Source organism: Halichoerus grypus, chromosome 10 (assembly GCF_964656455.1).
Source record: "Halichoerus grypus chromosome 10, mHalGry1.hap1.1, whole genome shotgun sequence".
NCBI lineage: Eukaryota > Metazoa > Chordata > Mammalia > Carnivora > Phocidae > Halichoerus > Halichoerus grypus.
Genome location: NC_135721.1, coordinates 135,810,164 through 135,830,041, shown reverse-complemented (window position 1 = coordinate 135,830,041; position 19,878 = coordinate 135,810,164). Strand labels below are relative to the sequence as shown.

Sequence of the window (19,878 nt, the reverse complement as noted above, 5' to 3'; positions counted from 1 at the left end):
GAATTACACACCGGGCCTTTTTCATAGTGCTTGGGAGAGGCTCGGAGGAGAAAATGCTTGTAAAAGCACTCAGTGAACTATAAAACACTGCCTACCCCATGGGGAAATAGCCATCCCCCAGACGAAGTTCCAGAACACCTTTGCAATACGTGCTAATACACACCAGTGCCCCACGTGGCCCAATCTTTGCATGGAATCACATTCGAGGAAGCACATCCCAACAAGTAAAAATGATTACAAATTGCAATCTTTTCTTGCTTTTCTCCGCAAACATCCTATTAGTAACCCAAAAGTGTCCCTTCTCCAAATTCCCTTTCTTCTCCGATTAGTTCATACCTTCCAGATTTCTCACCTGCCAAACCCCAAAGTACACGTCCTGACGCCCCAGAATAATCCTCTCTTGCTCTCCTCCTCTGCCTCACCCTCCTTGTGTAGGTTCCCCAGCCCCTGGGGCACTGTCCAGACTCCTGTGTGTGTTACCTACAACCCAGATTCTGCATAACAGGAGAGCCTGGAGACTGCCCCTCTTCTGGGTCCTGATTTTTCAACCCTGGATCCCGAGTTGTGGGGAGGGGAATAATTTGGGCGAGCAAAAGCTACTTAGTGGGTGGAGGGTGCAGGGAAGAGGAGGTCTGGGAAGGCCTGAGCCCCAGGCCTTCATATCCCGTGCCAGCCCTGCTTCCAGCTGCTGTGAGGGAGTACCTTCCATCATCTGTGTGTGTCCGGACTAAACCTGGGAGGTGAGGTTCCCTCTGCCCCATCTTCTTATTTTTAATTTCAATTTCTTTTCCAGGTGAGGAAGATACAGGAAGCAAACACACAAGAGTCACAGCAAGTGGGGAACAGAGCTGGATTCGACCACGCAGCCTCTGACCTGGGCCCTGCTTGTTACCCATTTCCAGCAATCTGACACCGCTCGCCGGTGAGTTGATGCTGCTCAATCAGCCGCACTTTAAAGATGAGTAAACTGAGGCTTAGAAAGGGAACGGAGCCTGCGTGAGGTCTCACAGCCAAGGATTGACTAACCATCAGGCCTATATTCTTGACCTCTGTGACATCTCCTTCTGTTCTTGTCCCATGATATATGACCGAGAATTAGTGCTACCTGATTCATTTCTCTGTTCTCTGCTTTGGGTATAGAGCTCACCCTTGAGATATTAATGAAGGGGAAAAAAAATGTGTCCTTCTCAGAGCTTCCTCCCATCCATGTACCCCCTGGACAGTGGCCTCACACCTCTCCTTGCACACCTGCCATTCTGCTCTGGAGGCCACAGTCACCCAGAGCTCCTCGGTCAGAGCTCACCACCCTCAGGCTGTCGGGGTGGTGCTGGCAGGGAGGAGCCGTGGGCTTCTCCACCACCAACGCCACCAGGTGAAGTTCGAGACCTGGAGCATTCCCAGAGGGCTTAATTGTATTTGTATAGCCTCAAATGTGTCCCTAGGTCTTCGGGGACTTCTGTTTGATTAGACAAGAAGCACAAGCAAGATTGATTTTTCTCTTGACCTCAGCAGCAGTACAACTTAATGAGGTTACCCTTGGATTCAGACAGACACAGGTTCAAATCTCCGCTCCTTCCCTTGCACCCCGGAGGACCTTGGGCAGCTGCAGACCCTCCCACGCTTTGGGTCCCTCTGCAGGGAGGCAGAGATGGAGCAGGGAAGCAGGTGAGGGGCCAAGATGGGGCTCCCCGTGTGGCAGGAGAGACAGCACACACGATCCCCACAGGGCGGGGCGCTGAGTCCAATCAAACAGAATCCTTTCTGTGCGCAATAAACCGCATACACATCCTTCCCACTCCTGCGCCCCGACTCCAACGACTGAGAGGCTGTTCCGCATCTCTAGCCTCTCCCCTTCCTCCACCCTTCCTCCTTTCCAGTTCTCATTGTGCTACGAATGCTCTGAAGTGTCCAGAAAGTCTTTTCTTCCCCATCAAACGGGGAGAACTCTAACATCTTGAGTCCGAAGCTGCCCGGCAAGGTCACCTAGTGTACACCCCGGGCTTCAGATAACCGCCACTTTCAACCGATCCAGACAAATGGGAGCTTTCTCCACACATTTGCTTAAAAAGGACATCCCTTTCTCTTCTTGTGGTTTAGGAGGAGGCTAATTTTAACACATCAGAAGAGATATTTAAAGGACCGAGCAATCCGCAGTCAAATGTGCCGATTACGCCGGTGCACGTTTGCAGGTAACAGCATAATGAGCGGGCCGCCTTCCCGGGCCCAGCCCGCCGGGGCAGCCGCTCTGGGTCTTGATTTTGTAAAGCGGATGCACCTACTCTGCATGTGCACGGAGGGGCCTGGAGGCATGATGACTAAATGGCGACAGATTACATTGATCTCCATATGATCATTCTAACAGAGAGCCCGGCCATTGTAGCTTCCTGCTCAGGGGCGCATCAGCCGGTCAGCCTCCTGAATCGTGAGCACCACTTTCCGCAGACAACAGCCTCACTCTCCCGTATTTTTATCTTATCATGTGAACACCTCAGAAGACACAAAACAATGAAGAGAAGGAAATAACATCTGGGTGTCCCACGGAAGAGAGAAGCTTTTCCCGAGGTCCGGCGCCTATCTCTCAGGGAACCCTCTGACCCCTGAGCCGAGGGCCCCCCGGGAACCCAGAAGCACGCCGAGCCCATGAGGCAGGAGCACGGGGAAGAAAGACAGGAGTCTGTGTCTGAAGCCAGGGCCCCCGGCATCGGAAAACCCAGCTCGGGAAGGAGGCTTTCAGGAGACAGCGGCTCAGAGGCCAAGATGAGGCTTGTCCTGCCGCCGGCCCTCGCCCTCCCCCCTTCCCCAGAGCAGGACCTGGGTGGAGCTCACACCTCTGATGGGGGGTGAGCCAGGCCCTAAAAAAAGGCCCCCTCCTTTGCTGGAGTTCTGTAGGTCTCTCTCTAGCCAGCCACTGAGCCTTTGATCATGCTCCCTGGTCCTGGTCTGCATCTCACTGTCTCTGAATGGGTCTCAACTCAGGGCATTTTTTATTTCTGGGGACGTTTGGCTTTGTCTGCAGGCATTTCTTGTTGTCACATCAAGGGGTGGTGTGTTACTGTCATCCAGTGGGTAGAGTACAAGGATGCTACCAAACATCCTAGAGGCACAGGGCAGCCCCACAGCAGAGAATGATCCAGTCCCAAACACCCATATGATTGAGAAATCCCGACGTGGAGTCTTTCTTGAGATACTTAAAATGACCCATGCTGGCCCTTCAAAGTGCTGACAAGGCACCACTTTTGGAGAATGTGCCTGGAAGGTTGCCCCTTCCCTGGCTCCCGGCCAGCTGTCTCACAGGTCAGAGGCCAGTGACAGGGAGGGAGGCCAGGAGGTTGGCGCCAGCTGGAAATGGACAGAGCTGTGCAGAGAGAGAGGGAGATGGCCAGGGCCTCCTGCTCCCAGCGCATGAGACCCGACACCACACAGTGCAGCCAGGCCAAGGCCACGCGGAGCCGCCATAGCTGGACACGATGTCCTCCACGACAGAGGCTGCGGGGATGGCATTCTGTCACCCTGTGTTGTTGCTCTGAAATGGAATGAAAGTGGATGAATGTGACTGGGGGAGTGTGGGAAGCAGAGCAGGGGCGATGCATATATAATCGAGGCAGGCGGGGAGCTCTCCCAGACACACAATTGTTTAATTAAACCAAGTCACCACCGGCAGGCGCTGACAGAACTGATGGGCCTTGTTCCAGCACGAAAGGCCGGGAAAGTGAGGGCTGGGCTGCTCGGGCCTCGAACAATCAAACGCGCTTCCTCTGGGCTTCAGCTGCGGGGGGATCTGCTAGTGCCACCAGGCCCACCACGGTCTGAAACACGGCGTCAGGGCACAGGATTGCAAAAACATTCGTGTAAGGAGAAGAGAAGTGCGTGAAGAGCAGCTCCATCAAACTGCTCTCCTCTGCCAGGCGGGAGCCCCTGGCCTGCTTGCCGCTTTGTGCCGTGGGCCCTGGGAGGATAGGGAAGGAATGAGCCCTACAGGGATGCGGTCTCTGCCTGAGGAACATGCTGAAATCTGGACGTCTTTCCTTAAAATTTATGAGCATTTGCATTCTGCTCTGTACTGTTTGAAGACAGTAGTTTTCAAAAGCTGAAATTGCTCACTCCGGAGGAAACTGGTGCTCGGGGTAGCACACCAGGCTTCTCGGGTAGCTTTCCCCAGCCTCTGACCTCGGCCCTGCACCCACCGAGGCATGCAGCCCCAGCTGGAGAAGCTCTGCTGCGGGACTGAATGCACACGCAGCAAGGAGGGGCTTGCTCCAGCAAGAGGAAGCATAGCTGCAGCCCTCTGGCCCCGAACGGTATTATTCTGATCATCGTTAATGAATGAATCAGTAATGTTTACTAGCCACTTACTAAAAGCAGTGAGCATTCTACATGCTTTTATCACATCTGATGCTCCTACGATCGGGGTAAGTAGTATTGTTATGCCCCCTTTGCAGATGAGGAAACTGAGGCCCAGGGAAATTAAAGGGCTGAACCAGGGTCATGTTGCCAAACCCCCAGGTGCACACAGGCACGGTCACGTTCAGAGCCCATGACGGCATGAGCTCTCACAGTGCTCACGAGCTCCTTGAACGAGGAAGACTGTGCATGAATCTCCTTCACTCATTCATTCAGAACCCATCTACTGGGGGCCATCCACACGGACTTGTGCACTAGATGCTGGAAAAGTGGAGATGATGAGGCGCCATCCTTGGCTGCAAGACATGCACTCTAAATGGGGCTAAACGGAAGGTTACAGTATATGCAACAGAAGAAAGAAGGCAAGACCCATGGGTTGGAGCCACCACGAGGCTTCAGGCAAAAGTGAGCCTTGAGGGGAATCCAGGGGTTGAGCAGCAGGAAGAACATTTCAGCCCAGTGGTTCTCCACATGTGTTACTGGGACCAGCATCAGCATCACTGGGAACTTGTCTGAAATGCAGACTGTGAACCTGAAACCCAAGTCCTCTGGGTGATTAAGCTGCACACTCAGGTTGCAGAACCTCTATTTTAGGAAAATAAATTAAAAGCATGGAGGGAGCACAACATTTGGCAGGTCTGGAAAACAGGGAGGAGGTCCTGGCGGCAGAGCCCGTGCTTGTCTTCCTGCTTTTAGAACTCTTGTGTGTGTGAGCACCAGGATGCGTAGGAAGGGTGGGTGGATCCTGCCTGGTCTAAGCCAGCATCTCCCTTCAATGGCTAAGGGGAAGGAAATCAGCTGGGGGTTTCCAGGGAAAATTGTGCAGTTCTGGGGGCGTTGAACAGTGGCCTCCTGAAACATATGTCCACATCCTAATCTCTGGAACCTGGGAATGTGACCTCATTTGGAAAAAAGAGTCTGGTCTTTGCAGACATAATTAAGTTAAGGATCCTGAGATGAGACCATCCTGGATTTTCCAGGCCAGCCCTACATTCGATGACAAGTGTCCTTCTAAGAGACGAAAGGAGAGGAGACACGGACACAGAGGGGCTGCAACCACCCGCACAGCTTCATACCAGGGCACATGGTGCAGACAACTGAGGGGGACGAGTATAGAGCCAGAGTGGCGAGGAGAAGGAGGACGATGACGTCATCTAGCATTTATTGAACACCTACAGCGCACGGAGCCCTGTGTTATCCAACTCCGAGTAGTCCAAAGAATAACAGCCAACACTATCCGGCGTCGCCTCCAACTCTAAAAAGAGGATAAATAGGAAAAACGAGTGTAAACATAATAGGACACTGAAAAACCCTTCTCCACCTTTAATTGAGAAACCAGGTAAAAATGAAGAAAGGCAGCAGAGAAGATAAAACCATAAATGAAGTGTTGTTAATCTAACAAGTACCCACTTCCCACCACTCAGCTTTATAAGATGTCATGGGTTTTCTGTATTTACAGCAGACCTTTTCGGTTTAATGAATAAAATAAAACCAAGACATTTGAGCGACCATTTCCATTCCTCTTCCTCCTCTCCTGTGGAAACCCAGATTCCTAAAGGTGATGAATATTCTTCCCTTTAGATAATATATGTGCATCCAAAAATCCTACAAAGCATTGTTTCTGTGTTTTTACACAGATTGCATCAAAGTGGACTTTTTTTTTTTTTCATTTTCTTCTCCCTCCCCCGATATTTAGTTTTTGAGCATTTTCCAGCCTGATGTGGGGAGAACTAATCCAGTCACTTCAACTGCCACAGATTAGTCTTTGCATAAATTACCTCCAGTCCCCCCGTGAAAAGCACTTAGGTCATTTCCAATTTGTTGGCCAAACCAACACTGCAGTGGAAATCCTGGTACATATTTCTGTGAAACACAAGAGTGTTTCTCTAGGGTATAGATACTGAGTGCAGCTGTGGAGTTACAAGGTATAAATGTTGTAGACTTAACTGGGTATTAACAGATTACTGTCCAAAGTGGCTAAAACAACTTACGCTCTCAATAGTAGGTTATGAGTTGCTGCTTTCCAGAGTCTTATTTTCCCAAACCTTCAAGGAGCTGATCATTCCTACACTCTTTAAACAGTTCCACACACGGAGAGAGACAAAAGTCATTGACAGTTCTGATGAAGCTGGCTGGACGCCAGGGCCTGATAGAGAAGACCATAGGAAAGGTACTTGGAGGAGGCTTAGGCAGAAAGCTTGAACAAAGTGTTAGCAAATAGAAGTAAATAATACATTGTGACCATGAGTAACTGATGCACACAGTCCAGGAACTACTCAGTTTAAGAAACTTCTAAAAACTCTTTTACCATGTTGATAGAACAAAGGAAAAAGAAGCATACAATCATTTCTTTTCTTAAATACCATAAAGACATTTCATAAAATCCACTTCTGATACTTGAAATTGAAATGGTGGATACCTTACCCCAAAGATACAAAAGTAGGGACCCGAAAGGGTACGTGCACCCCGATGTTTATAGCAGCAATGTCCACAATAGCCAAACTGTGGAAAGAGCCAAGATGTCCATCGACAGATGAATGGATAAAGAAGATGTGGTATATATATACAATGGAATATTATGCAGCCATCAAAAGGAATGAGATCTTGCCATTTGCAACGACGTGGATGGAACTGGAGGGTATTATGCTGAGCGAAATAAGTCAAACAGAGAAAGACATGTATCATATGACCTCACTGATATGAGGAATTCTTAATCTCAGGAAACAAACTGAGGGTTTCTGGAGTGGGGGGTGGGGTGGGAGGGATGGGGTGACTGGGTGATGGACACTGGGGAGGGTATGTGTTCTGGTGAGCGCTGTGAATTGTGCAAGACTGTTGAATCACAGATCTGTACCTCTGAAACAAATAATGCAATAGATGTTAAGAAAGAAAAAAAGAAGAAAAAGAATGTAGCAGGAGGGGAAGAATGAAGGGGGGGAAATCGGAGGGGGAGAAGAACCATGAGAGACGATGGACTCTGAAAAACAAACTAAGGGTTCTAGAGGGGAGGGGGGTGGGAGGATGGGTTAGCCTGGTGATGGGTATTGAGGAGGGCACGTTCTGCATGGAGCACTGGGTGTTATGCACAAACAATGAATCATGGAACACTATATCTAAAACTAATGATGTAATGTATGGGGATTAACATAACAATAAAAAAATAAAAAAAAAAAAGAAATGGTGGATACCTCCTTCTAAAGATTTTTAAAAACACACATTTCAATCCAAAAATTACCATCATTGAGAAAATACTAGAAGCATTCCATTTGTGTCCAAAAAAAAAGTTCTGAGTACCCTTTATCACTACAATTGTGTAACACTGTTCTGAAAGTACTGAACAGAATTAGACAAAATATAAAAGCAGTCATGATCACAAGAAGGGGCAAAACCAACCATGATTTTTTTTAATTTTATTTAAGTTCAATTTAATTAACATATAGTGTATTATTAGTTTCAGAGGCAGAATTTAGTGATTCTTCAGTTGCATATAACACCCAGTGCTCATCACATCACGTGCCCTCCTTAATGCCCATCACCCAGTTACCCCATCTCCCACCCCCTCCCTTCCAGCAACCCTCAGTTTGTTTCCTAGAGTTAAGAGTCTCTTATGGTTTGCCTCCCTCTCTGTTTTCATCTTATTTTATTTTCCCCTCCCTTCCCCTATATTCATCAGAGGTAAAACCAACCATAATTTGTAACTAATGAGGGTATGCTTCTGGGAAAACCCAAAATAATAGAAAAAATATTAAAATAATAAAAACACAGTAGTATGATCAGTTATACAGCAATCAGTATAATTTACAATTTCATATGTAAATTATAACAAGTTAGGAAATATATGATTTAGAAAATCATTTGGAATAGAACCTAAGCCCTAAAACACCTGGAAATACATTTAACAATAACTGTGGAGGACAGATATGAAGCAAAACTAAGTTTCTAATGAAGATCATTTAAAATAATTCAATAAATGGAGAGTCATATCTTGTTTTATTGAATAAGAAGACATTCCAATAAAGATGTAATTTTTCCTAAGGTAGTCTTTAAGTTCAGTATGATCCCAATGTGGGATATATTTTAGCTTGGGAAAAAAAAAAGTAACTCTAAAATTTATCTGGGAGTGTTATAAGATGTTTTGTAAGGTAAATTATGTTTATCTTATAACAGCCAGGAAAATTCTTTAAAAGAGTGGTATTGAGGAACTTGTCTTGTCAGGTATTAAAAATGTATTCTATGACCACAGTAAGTAAAGCAGTGTGGTTTGGCAAAGGGATAAAAAGACAGCTCAAAAGAACAGAAATCAAGATCATAGTTATAGTCCCGAGTATGTAGAGATTTTAATGCATAGGACAGTGGTCATTTCTTTTCTTTTTTTTTTTTTTTAATTTTTTTATTGTTATGTTAATCCCCATACATTACATCATTAGTTTTAGATATAGTGTTCCATGATTCATTGTTTGTGCATAACACCCAGTGCTCCATGCAGAACGTGCCCTCCTCAATACCCATCACCAGGCTAACCCATCCTCCCAACCCCCTCCCCTCTAGAACCCTCAGTTTGTTTTTCAGAGTCCATCGTCTCTCATGGTTCTTCTCCCCCTCCGATTTCCCCCCCTTCATTCTTCCCCTCCTGCTACATTCTTCTTCTTCTTTTTTTCTTTCTTAACATCTATTGCATTATTTGTTTCAGAGGTACAGATCTGAGATTCAACAGTCTTGCACAATTCACAGCGCTTACCAGAACACATACCCTCCCCAGTGTCCATCACCCAGTCACCCCGTCCCTCCCACCCCACCCCCCGCTCCAGCAACCCTCAGTTTGTTTCCTGAGATTAAGAATTCCTCATATCAGTGAGGTCATATGATACATGTCTTTCTCTGTTTGACTTATTTCGCTCAGCATAATACCCTCCAGTTCCATCCACGTCGTTGCAAATGGCAAGATCTCATTCCTTTTGATGGCTGCATAATATTCCATTGTATATATATACCACATCTTCTTTATCCATTCATCTGTTGATGGACATCTTGGCTCTTTCCACAGTTTGGCTATTGTGGACATTGCTGCTATAAACATCGGGGTGCACGTAGCCTTTCAGGTCCCTACTTTTGTATCTTTGGGGTAAATACCCAGTAGTGCAATTGCTGGGTCATACCGTAGCTCTATTTTCAACTTTTTGAGGAACCTCCATACTGTTTTCCAGAGTGGCTGCACCAGCTTGCATTCCCACCAACAGTGTAGGAGGGTTCCCCTTTCTCCGCATCCCCGCCAACATCTGTCATTTCCTGACTTGTTAATTTTAGCCATTCTGACTGGTGTGAGGTGGTATCTCATTGAGGTTTTGATTTGGATTTCCCTGATGCCGAGCGATATTGAACACTTTTTCACGTGTCTGTTGGCCATTTGGATGTCTTCTTTGGAAAAATGTCTGTTCAGGACAGTGGTCATTTCTAACAAGGGAGTAGATGGAATTAGCTGAATAGCCATTTGGGAAACATAAAACTGGACCCCAAATTCATTCCTTACTGCAAAGTGAATTCCTAAAAGACAAAAGGTTTAACGGAAAAGAAAAACAGAGACCAAAAAAAGCTAGAAGTAAATATGAGAGAATATTTACATAATCATAAGGTAGGGTTGGCCATTCTAAACATGTTATGAGATCAGAAAACACAAAATAAGACAATTTAATTTAACAACATAAACATTTACAACATCTAAATGGCTTTAAATATCATAAATCCAAAAGACAACAATAATATCTCAATGGCTTAAAATATCATAAACAAAACCAAAAGACAGCAATAATTTTTATCACAAATATCCCCCATATACAAAAGTGCTCTTGAAAATCAGTAAGAAAACAATGTCAGTAGAAAAACTGACAAAGGATTTGAACAGCATTTCATAAAAGAAGGAATACAAAAGGCTAATAGGCATGTTCAAGGTCATTATCAATCAAATAAATAAAAATCTCGTTTTTCCCCTCTCAGATTGGCATCTGCAATGTAGATGAAAACCAGTCATAGGAGGCACTTGGGAAAACAGGCACTCTCGTGCAGTCTTAGAGAGAATGGAAGGTCATGCCTGGCCACTGAGGCAGTTTAGCAGGATTGGATGACATTGTAAAATGCTCACAACTTTGGACCCAACAATCTGATTTCCAGGAATTTATCCTAAGGAGATTATTTCAAAAGTGAGCAAAATGCACCCACAAGAAACCTCCCTAAGTGCTGTAAACTGAATATTTGTGTCCCCCCCCAAATTCAGATGTTGAAACCCATTTCCCCAGTGTGATGGTGTTGGGAGGTGGGGCCTTTGGAGGAGATTAGGTAACAAGGGCAGAGCCCCCGTGGATGGGATGGGTGCCCTTATAAAAGAGAGCCCAGAGCTCCCTTGCCCTTTCTGCCATGTGAGGACACAGCAGGAAGACAGGTTGTCTATGAACCAGGAGGAGCGCTCTCACCGGACCCTGGATCTGCCAGCACCTGACCTTAGACTCCTCCGTCTCCAGAGCTGTGACAAACACAAGCCGCCCAGTCTAGGCTATTTCTGTCACAGCAGCCTGAACAGACCAAAACACGGAGTTTCCACCAGCGGGTGATTGGTTAAGAAAATGCTCAGCAGTTGTTAAACATGACAATAGTGAAACACATTCATTGACTAGAAATGTCATCTCTGACATTTTAATTGAGTGGAAAAGGCAAGTGTCAACATACAATGTGATATCAGTATATAAAATTATATACCCACATCTTCATCTTTATTTATAGAGGCCAAAGGTTTTCACTACAGCTCTTCCCCGAAACCAGCATGTTTCACTTGGCTCGTTGGGTCTCGTCCTTGAGAGGCCTTCTGCGCAAACAGGCGCCTTGTGGACCTCTTCTTTTCATGGTGGCCATGGTCAGCATCTGAAAGTACCTGTGTGTGTCTTCATTTTCTTGTTCACTTGTATGCTGCCATGCCCACCAGAGGGTGGGCACCAGGGGAGAAGAGTTTGCCTCCTTCATCCCTGGGCCTCCAGAGCCTAAATAGCATAGACCTGGCAAATACCTGTTGGCTGGGGCAGTCCTATATGGCCAGCATTTCACAGGGCACACTCTCTGGAGAGAAGGCAGACCCTTATTATGGGATAAGGCATTCCATGCACAAGTTGGTTTGGGAAACATGACACTGGACCAAGCCAAAGGGTTTATTTACTGCGGAATTTCTCGGACCCTCCACGTGTTTCCCAACCAACATGACTTCAGACCCCCTTTTTTCTTGGAGCATCTTTGGAGTGACCTGCATCTTTTTTTTTTTTTATTGTTAACATATAATGTATTATTTGTTTCAGGGGTACAGGTCTGTGATTCATCAGTCTTACACAATTCACAGTGCTCACCATAGCGCATACCTGCATCTTGAGACATCTGGGATGGAGCATGTCCAGGAGAATATGCAGCAAAGCATGAAATTGGGGGAATGGGATTCAGGCGGCCCCTAATTTATACTCTTTGTGTTCGAAATGTTTACAGCAAGTGAACATTTATCATTTTGTAAACACATAGTTACTTGCAAGATAAAAGAATAAATATTTTTAAATGCACTCATTTGCCGATCTCAAAACCAACTTTGTTTTACAAAACCATGAGTTCAATGAAAGTTGTTTTGAAAGATCAAAGGCCAACTCAAACCAAAGTAGAACATTTTGTAAAATAATAGTAGAATCAGCTCTTCTGGACTCAGATTCGACCTTCACCGTATACTTATTGAGGGACTTTGGGGAAATGACTTCACCTGTGAATCTTAGTCAGTAGCAGGAGCTACCTCCTAGTGTCGTGGGGGCTTGGGGCGAGAGCACGCACTAACATGCCCAATAAACGCTAGCTATTTCCCCTGTTATTAATATTGACGGACCCAAAATAAATTGTAAGATCTACATATGTCTGAGTGAAACGTATTCAGTCTGCTCAAGGGCACCCTCTCCACACCCAGACCCCTGAAGACCCAGGGCGGCCCCTCGCTTGCTGGAAAGTCCACAGACACAGGCTTCAAATGGGTCCCGGGTTTAGTCCCACAGACATTCAGCAAGTTCTGTGCTGGTCTCCCTTCCGGTTATGTGGTTGTGTCCACAGTGGGGGCTGCCGGGGGAGGGGACGGGGACGCCGAGCAGCATTCAGGACCCCAGCCCAGGAAGAGCCTTTGGGGGCACACGAATGCTGAGGAGTCAGTTCCTACAGCTGGGTATTCTGTTTCTTTATGGAGCAGTTTTATTACCATAACATCTGGATTCCTTCGATGATACCCAGGAAAAGCAAAGATTAGGTTTAGCTGTCTGGTGTATTTTAAGGGATGTAGCTTTTATTCTGCATGATTAAGAAGTAATTAACAGCTTAAACTTGATGCCTTCACTCAGAGTTGATTCCATGAGTCTCTCCCACTGTGGGAAGAGGAAAGTGGTAGAATTTTTTTAATTAATAATTTCCCATTGTCTACCCCAAATCCTTAGGTTCAGTGCAGCAGAGCTTTCTGTCCTTCTGTTGAATAATTTATCACGTGAGCTGGCTTCTTCCTGGGGCCCCTTGATTCTTGGAGAGGTAAAATGGAAATCGTCACAGCCCGAGACGGTGTCCGGTGGCCTGATCTGTAGTCTGTGGCCGGACACCAGCACAACCACCCTCCAGCAAGCACGACAGGGAGGTACTTGGAATGAATAAAGGAAGCAGGAAGAAAAACTAAAGTCCGAGCATAGTGTGGGACAGACAGGGTCACGCTCACAACTGGGCTAATCTGTTTGCATCCCACTTCAGAGCCACGCTGTCCTCGTCTGCGAAGTGGGGGAGTGCCAGCGCTGGCCACCTCATGCTCCCCGCGGAGGCCCACAAAACAGTTCCCATCGAGGGCTTTGCACCGAGCCGGACACACTGTCACCCTCGTCTTGTCACTGCCTTCTTGGTGAGGATGGCACACAGCATTTCCTCCCCGCAGGTAAGAAGACTAGGTGAGTGATGGGCTCTGGGAGAGGCGTGCCTGGGGAGGGACGCCCGTGGATGCCCAGCTGAAGGCTGTGCTCGTTCTTTATCCGAGTGTGGGTCAATCTGTTCGCCTTGTGAGTATTCATGACGCAGGGCCTTCACACTCGCTTTTCTCCGTGTGTATAACGGTCCGACGTCGTTAAAGCTTAATAGATGTTTAAAGAACAAAGTTCAGGGAGATAAAGTGACATGACCAAGATCACACAGAGAACTGGGAGTAAATGTGGATTTGGAACCCATTTCTCCTGAGGTGACGTCACCAACACGGCCCTGACTCCCGCTTCCAGCAGCAGCCACACATGCGAGCCCCTTCGGCATCTGGAGTTCTCCAAGCTCACCCACGTCATTTTCCTTCCACATGCGTGTGCACACACGCACATGGGTCCATGCCTGTGTGCACGCATGCACACCAGCACACGCGTGCACACACAAATGCTTAGCACACAGTAAGAGCTTAAAACGGCAGCACTGATTTCGTTGCGGACATAATGGCACAACGTTCTTAATGGAATCGCTTCAAATGAGGAAGTCTGCCGTGCTGTGTCATGCAGACCGAGCACAGGCCCGGTCCCGTCTGTGTCGCCCGCCTCCTCTGTGTGATGGGGTTAAAGCGGGGGACCCCCTGCAGGACTTCTGGGAAGGCTGGACGGCAGCAAGCACGCACCCACGGCATGTGGACGAGGGCCAGGACTGTCACACAAGCTCTAATTTAGGTCATCACTATTATTGGTTATTATTACATTAATCTGGTGTTTACTTACAAAACCAACGTGTGTCAAACTCTCCCCATCTCACCCTTTGGAATGTGCCCGTTTGCTTTCAGCCAAGGATAAATCTTGCCAAGAAATGCTCTTGCTCTCTGTCGGTAGAAAACCCAGCCATGACCTGCCCTTGGCTTTGCACCACAGGCCAAGCTCTGCCTCACGGTGCACCCACAGCCCTCCCCACGGGAGAGCCGCCGGCCCCTACCGAGAAACCCCAGATTCTAGAAGTGGATTCTCCCAATCTTCGCCAGATAGAAAGGATTTTAATTTTTTTAACTGAAGCTCATTAGTTTAAAACCCTTAAGTGTGATTCTGCTTGTTTCCCTGGCATTCTTTCTGAGATCAGGAAAAATATAATTCTCCTTCTTGAGGAAAGTCAAATTACACATGCACCAACTTTCTTCAGGTGACACAGCCTCAGCCCTATAATTAATATCACCACCATCCACAGCCTCATAATTAAACATGAGATGCACAGGCCTGGTGGGGAGTCCTAGGAACGCAGGAGGTAAATCACCAGGCTGGTTTCTGCCACCCATTTCCTGGGAGCCACCAGGAGGAAGGGGGCCCTTCAGGGAACAGGAGCAGCCGCCAAGGGAGCTGGAGGCTATGGGGGCCCCGTGGATCATTTATTTCCCAGGGTGGCCTGTTTCCAAGGTGCTGATGGAGCATTAGGCAAGCAGTACCTGCTCATGGTGGCTGTGTCTCTGTCCACCTCTTCACGTATACGCCGCTTGCGGTGGACACAGCCACTCCGTCCCCGGGGCTGGCGCCAGTACAGAGGAAGTGGAGGATTTGCCCTGAGTCCTTGCCTGCATTCAGTGTGGACGTTAGTTTCTAGAAGTTCACACACACGGAAAATCCAGCAGAAGCCGCAGAGCTTGGGTCCGTGGGCGGGGCCCCTCCCACTCTGGGCTCCGGGCTGAACAGATCTCCCTGCCCCCACCACTCGCCCCCACCCCCTTAGCATCCCGTCGGCCTCTGTCTCCCAGACCCCCTGCAGCGAGGTGAAGCCAGTGATTGGTTGGGGCAAATGGACCATGAACACAGGCAACACCTGTGAATTCCAGGCTGTTCAAAGCCACGTGCCTCATTTTTCTCTCAACTCCTCTTCTTTGGCAAATCTTTTGGGCTACGTTGTTCAGATCGGAAGGCTACAAAGTGGCAGGGCCCCCTTTTAGCTGGAGTGTGGAGAGCAGAGGTCCCCACCCATCCACACTGGGTGAGTCATATGATCAAGAAGTAAAACTTTCTGAGATAAGCCCCTGAGGTTTTTAGGGTGAGATGCTGCTGTAGCTAGTAGTAATCACTCCAGCTAAAATGAGCACCTATTATGTGCCAGGCACTGCATGGGACATTCAGCAGCAGAGTAGAAGAAACAGGAAAAATAAGCAAGTAAATATATATTAAGAAGCATGACCAGTTCTATGAAGAGCGTGAACAGAGTGATGTCATGGACAATAATAGAAGCAACCTACCTATGTATTTTGCTGAAAGAAGGCCTTTTTAAAGAGTAACAATAATGAGGTCATGAATTTCAAGGAACAAGCCATGGCAAGTGTGAGGCCAAGAGCAGGGCACTGCAGGTGGTGGGACCAGCTTGTGCAAAGGCCCTGTGGTAGAAGAGAGTTGGGAACTCTGAGGAATAGAAAGCAAGCCGGTGTGGCTGCCAGTGGGTATGTGAGTGGACCAAGTGAGACGGAGGGACAGGTGGGGACCTATCACAAGGACTCATATTTTTCACGGTGCAGTGGGAACCCATTGGAGGATTTTATGCAAGGGAAAGACATGACATGATTAACTTTTGAAAGGATCAACCTGGCTTCTGGGAGGAGTGGGGGAGCTGCAGAGAGGCAAGAGAAGCAGCAGGGACATGAGAGCGGAGTCGTAGCTTTCACCCCGGCCGGACAGGACAGTGGCCCCAGGCCGTGGCCAGGGAGAAGGGGAACAGGACGATTTGAGAAAGCTGTCACACTGAATTACTCATGTGCCACCAGACACATCTAGCCCACCATCCACATCCACACGATCACAGCCCCATCTGATCAAAGGCTCAGGGCCGAGGTTCCGGCCCCCAGCCCTGTTCCCCGAGATCCAAAATGTGCGTCCCAGCAGAGGACATTGGTGTCTTGACCCTACAGAAAAACTCCAGGTCCCGTGAGTCGGGAGAGAGCACATTAGAGGCAAGAAGTCTCTCAAGTGGCCGCCATATCATAGCCCATTTCAGGTGACATGTGGCTTTCAAGCTGCACCTTCCCAGAGACAGATCTTAACGTGATCTGCCCACCAGCACTTAACTTTCTATCCACCGCCCCTTTGTTCCCTTCTGTTTGAACGTTGGCACGTGGCCTCCTGTATTTTCTCTTCTTTCAAGCAGATTTTCTCTGCTTGGAACACGTGCTTGGCTTCCTGAGAAAATGATTCTCAAATATGATTCTGCCTCGGAACCACCTGTGAAAGCTTTATAAACATGTCCATTCCAGGATCCCGTTGCAGGCTCATCAAATCAGACATGCTCTGGAAGGGGCCCAGGCAGCTCTTGTTTCTAAAAGCCCCTTAGGAGGGGCAGTGGGTTTAGAAAGCCGCTGAACTGAAGTGCAGATGTGGGGAGATGCCTTCTTTCCCTCCTCCCTTGACCTTGCTTGGAGGGACTGCCCACAGTTAGCGCAGACTTCACAGGGTGGGGCAGAGTCCCCAGTGCTTGGGGGTCCCTGGGCCACCTGTTCTTCTGACCATCTGGTTATACATCTGAGCGTCCCCCAACCCTCTCAGGTGCAATCATTTGCCACAAGGACTCACAGAACTCAGGGAGGTGGTATGTTGATGAAAACAGTGTTATTACAGAGGATACGACTGAAGACCAGCCAAACAGAGGGGCCAGGGCCAGGTCTGGAAGGGTCCCGAACTCGGAGGATCTCCCTTCTAGTATGTTGCTGTGCATCACCAGCCAGGAAGCTCAACTGTGCCTCGGGGCCCAGAGCTTTCCACAGAGGCAGGATGGATTGAATTGAACCTCCACCACCATCCCCTGGGGGTCTGATGTCCTGTGGGTCTGAGCCCCAGCCCTCTGAACACAGGCTTGGTCTTTCCAGCAGGACCAGCCCCCATCCTGAGTCACCTCCTCAGTATAAATCCAGGGAAGGCCCCAGGGGCCCACCATGCGCAACAAAGATAGTCCTATCAGCCAGGAAACTCCCAAGGATTTAGAGGCTCCCTCCCAGAAAGCAGGGACAAAGGCCAGAAATCCTTCATTATACCACGGGGACATTAGGGCTGGACTCATGCTGGTTACTGAAGGACAGCCATGTATGGATTCAGAACTCCAGCAGAATCAGTTGGAAATGGCTCTCTGGTATCTGAGGATCCCCCCGCCCCAGCCTCCTTATCAGTGGCCCAAGATGCCAGGAGTAAAACAAAGACAATAATGAGTCTGGCCTCTTATCATGGGGTGTTGGTTGCTATGGAGACAGAGGGAGTTGAATTGGGAGAGGATTTGGAGAAGATTCTGGAAGGAGACTATAGGAGGTATATGTGAGTTTAGGGGAAAGCCAGCATGCCCAGCTGCTCTCTTGGGTTCCTGCAGGGCAGGCTGGGCTCTGTGGTCTCCGTGTGGTTCCAAGACCGCAGGCAGGCAGGGCTCAAAGGTGAAGGAGTAGAGGATTGGCTGGGTCTATACTCAAGCCTTGGGCTGATGTGTGGAGTTCCAGGCCATGTTTCCATAACAACTCCAAGCCCCTGCCCCATCCCAGCCCCACCGCGTTGGGCTTTAAATGGGCAAGTGGAGAAGAGAGGATAAAAATTGTTTTTTTGTGCACTAGGGCCATGATCTGGAATTAAATTGTTGCTCTTGAAGGCCATACTCTTGCAGCCCCATGGGGAGAGACACTCTCACAAATTAGTCCAAGCACCCAGAATGAGGTAACTCCTCGGAAGCAAGAGTCCTGCTCCCTCCCCGGCACAAGGCCTGGGCCTGCACATTGAAGATGCTTTCTGCTGCCCCAGATTCAGAGCATGCCCCTCCCTCTGGGCCTCTCCACATCACTCCCAACTTCTTTCAAAGGAGAAAATTCTGCGCAGTCTGGCCCGAGATGCTGCGAGCTCCAAAGAGCTGTCAGCTTTCAGAGCAGCTGCTTGGGCCAGAAAACACGGAAAAGGGGGAGTTCTCTGTGTGACTAATGGATTCCAGATATAGCCACTCCCCAGTCACTGCCACCACGTTGAAGTGAATTTCCAGTGGACAATAGTCATCAAACTCTAGAGAGCTGGATGCAGGGACGGCCGACAGGCTGAGCTCACAGACTCCTGGGTCAGCAAGTTCCAAGACAGCTACTCAGCAGTTCTCCAGTCTTCCAAGAAAATCTGGGCCTCTCCTCCCATCTCCCTGCCCCAGGAATGAATCTGGGGCTACAGGTGAGGGTGCCCCCCGCCCCCGCCCCGTCCCTGCTCTGCCTCCCGGCACCCAGCTGAGTAAATTCAGTAAATCTATTTGAGCTCATTTGAGGTGTGCAGGTTTTCCTGGTTAGCCTGACCTCTGTGAGCAGCACCTCCAAAATAAGATTTCTATTAGGGAAAGTGACTTCAGAGTTTTTAACTTCTTTCCTGCCCCCAAGTGCCACGGTTTTAATTAAGAGTCTCACCGAGTGGCTGTCCCTGGCAGACGGCGGTGATGCAGGCCCGCGGAGGCCCGCGGAGGAAGGAGCTGAGCATGAATCCCACTAGCACAGAAGCTGCATCTCAGGGTAGAGCGACTACAAGGTGAGCTTTCAGGCCGTGAGCGTACTCTGCCAGAATCCGGGGGTCCTTCAGCTGCCAGCACCGCAGGCAGGCATGGCTCGCCGTGATGGACAGGCGGGCACCAGTTTGCGGCAGGGAAGTCTGCAGCCGGCTCCCAGGTGGGCCGGGCAGCTCCGCGGCACGGCAGACCCGCCGGGCGTCCGGCTGAGAGGGCCAGCCTCGACCAGATCAGTCGGCTGTGGCTCTGACCCACGACAAGGGCTGCTCACCCTCGCCAGGCGCCGTGAGGGGCCGAGCTCCGCACGCCGGCTCCGGGGTGACCTCAGTCATGCCCAGCCTCCTGCTGCAGCCTGGCTGCAAAGTGCCCGCCCACGGCCTCCCAGGGCTGCTGCCCGACGGCTCGCAGGGGGGGTCCCTAAGACAGGGTTTCCAAAAGCCACAGCCAGCAGGGTTCTTTGGGGGCATTTGTGGGTTTTTTTTTCCCGTTAATGACAAAAGAAGGCAGGGATTTATCATGTCAGGTGCCAAGCGGCACCTGCGTTCTCCCGGCTTGACTTGGCCCACTCACGTGAGGATGACGCCCAGCAGGTGAGAGCCAGTAAGGTGCAGGTACGCCACATTGTCCACACATCATCAATTCCTGGAAACACTTTGGAGAGTAATTTGCAGGCATCAGAAGCTCATATCCCATTATGTGAAAGGGGAAGAAAAGAGAGCACATTCGCAGACCATCCAAAGCCCCCCAGACCAATGTTCCAAACAACACTAAAGCATTCTTAACCACCTAAGAGCGAAACACTGAGGATGTTTGTGTAGGGCGGGCATGGGAGATCCCTGCTTTCTGATTAGCCCACACCGAATGAACTCACAACGGGGGGTGTCTATCTGCAGACCTTCATGGAATCAGATCTGAAAGCTGGCTCCCTTCTGCACCGCGGGGAGCACGGCCCACAGAAGAAGAGGT

At 48.9% G+C, this 19,878-nt stretch overlaps 1 long non-coding RNA gene across 2 annotated transcripts in view; it reads left to right on the top strand.

Moving 5' to 3' along the window:
• The first annotated feature begins 798 nt into the window (after positions 1-798).
• Positions 799-19,878, top strand: part of LOC144379178 (uncharacterized) — a 48,681-nt gene continuing 29,601 nt past the window's right edge. For both annotated transcript variants that reach the window (XR_013441548.1, XR_013441547.1), the window contains exons 1-2: positions 799-922; positions 13,192-13,369. This is a non-coding gene — a long non-coding RNA (uncharacterized LOC144379178). The remainder of the gene's footprint in view (positions 923-13,191; positions 13,370-19,878) is intronic.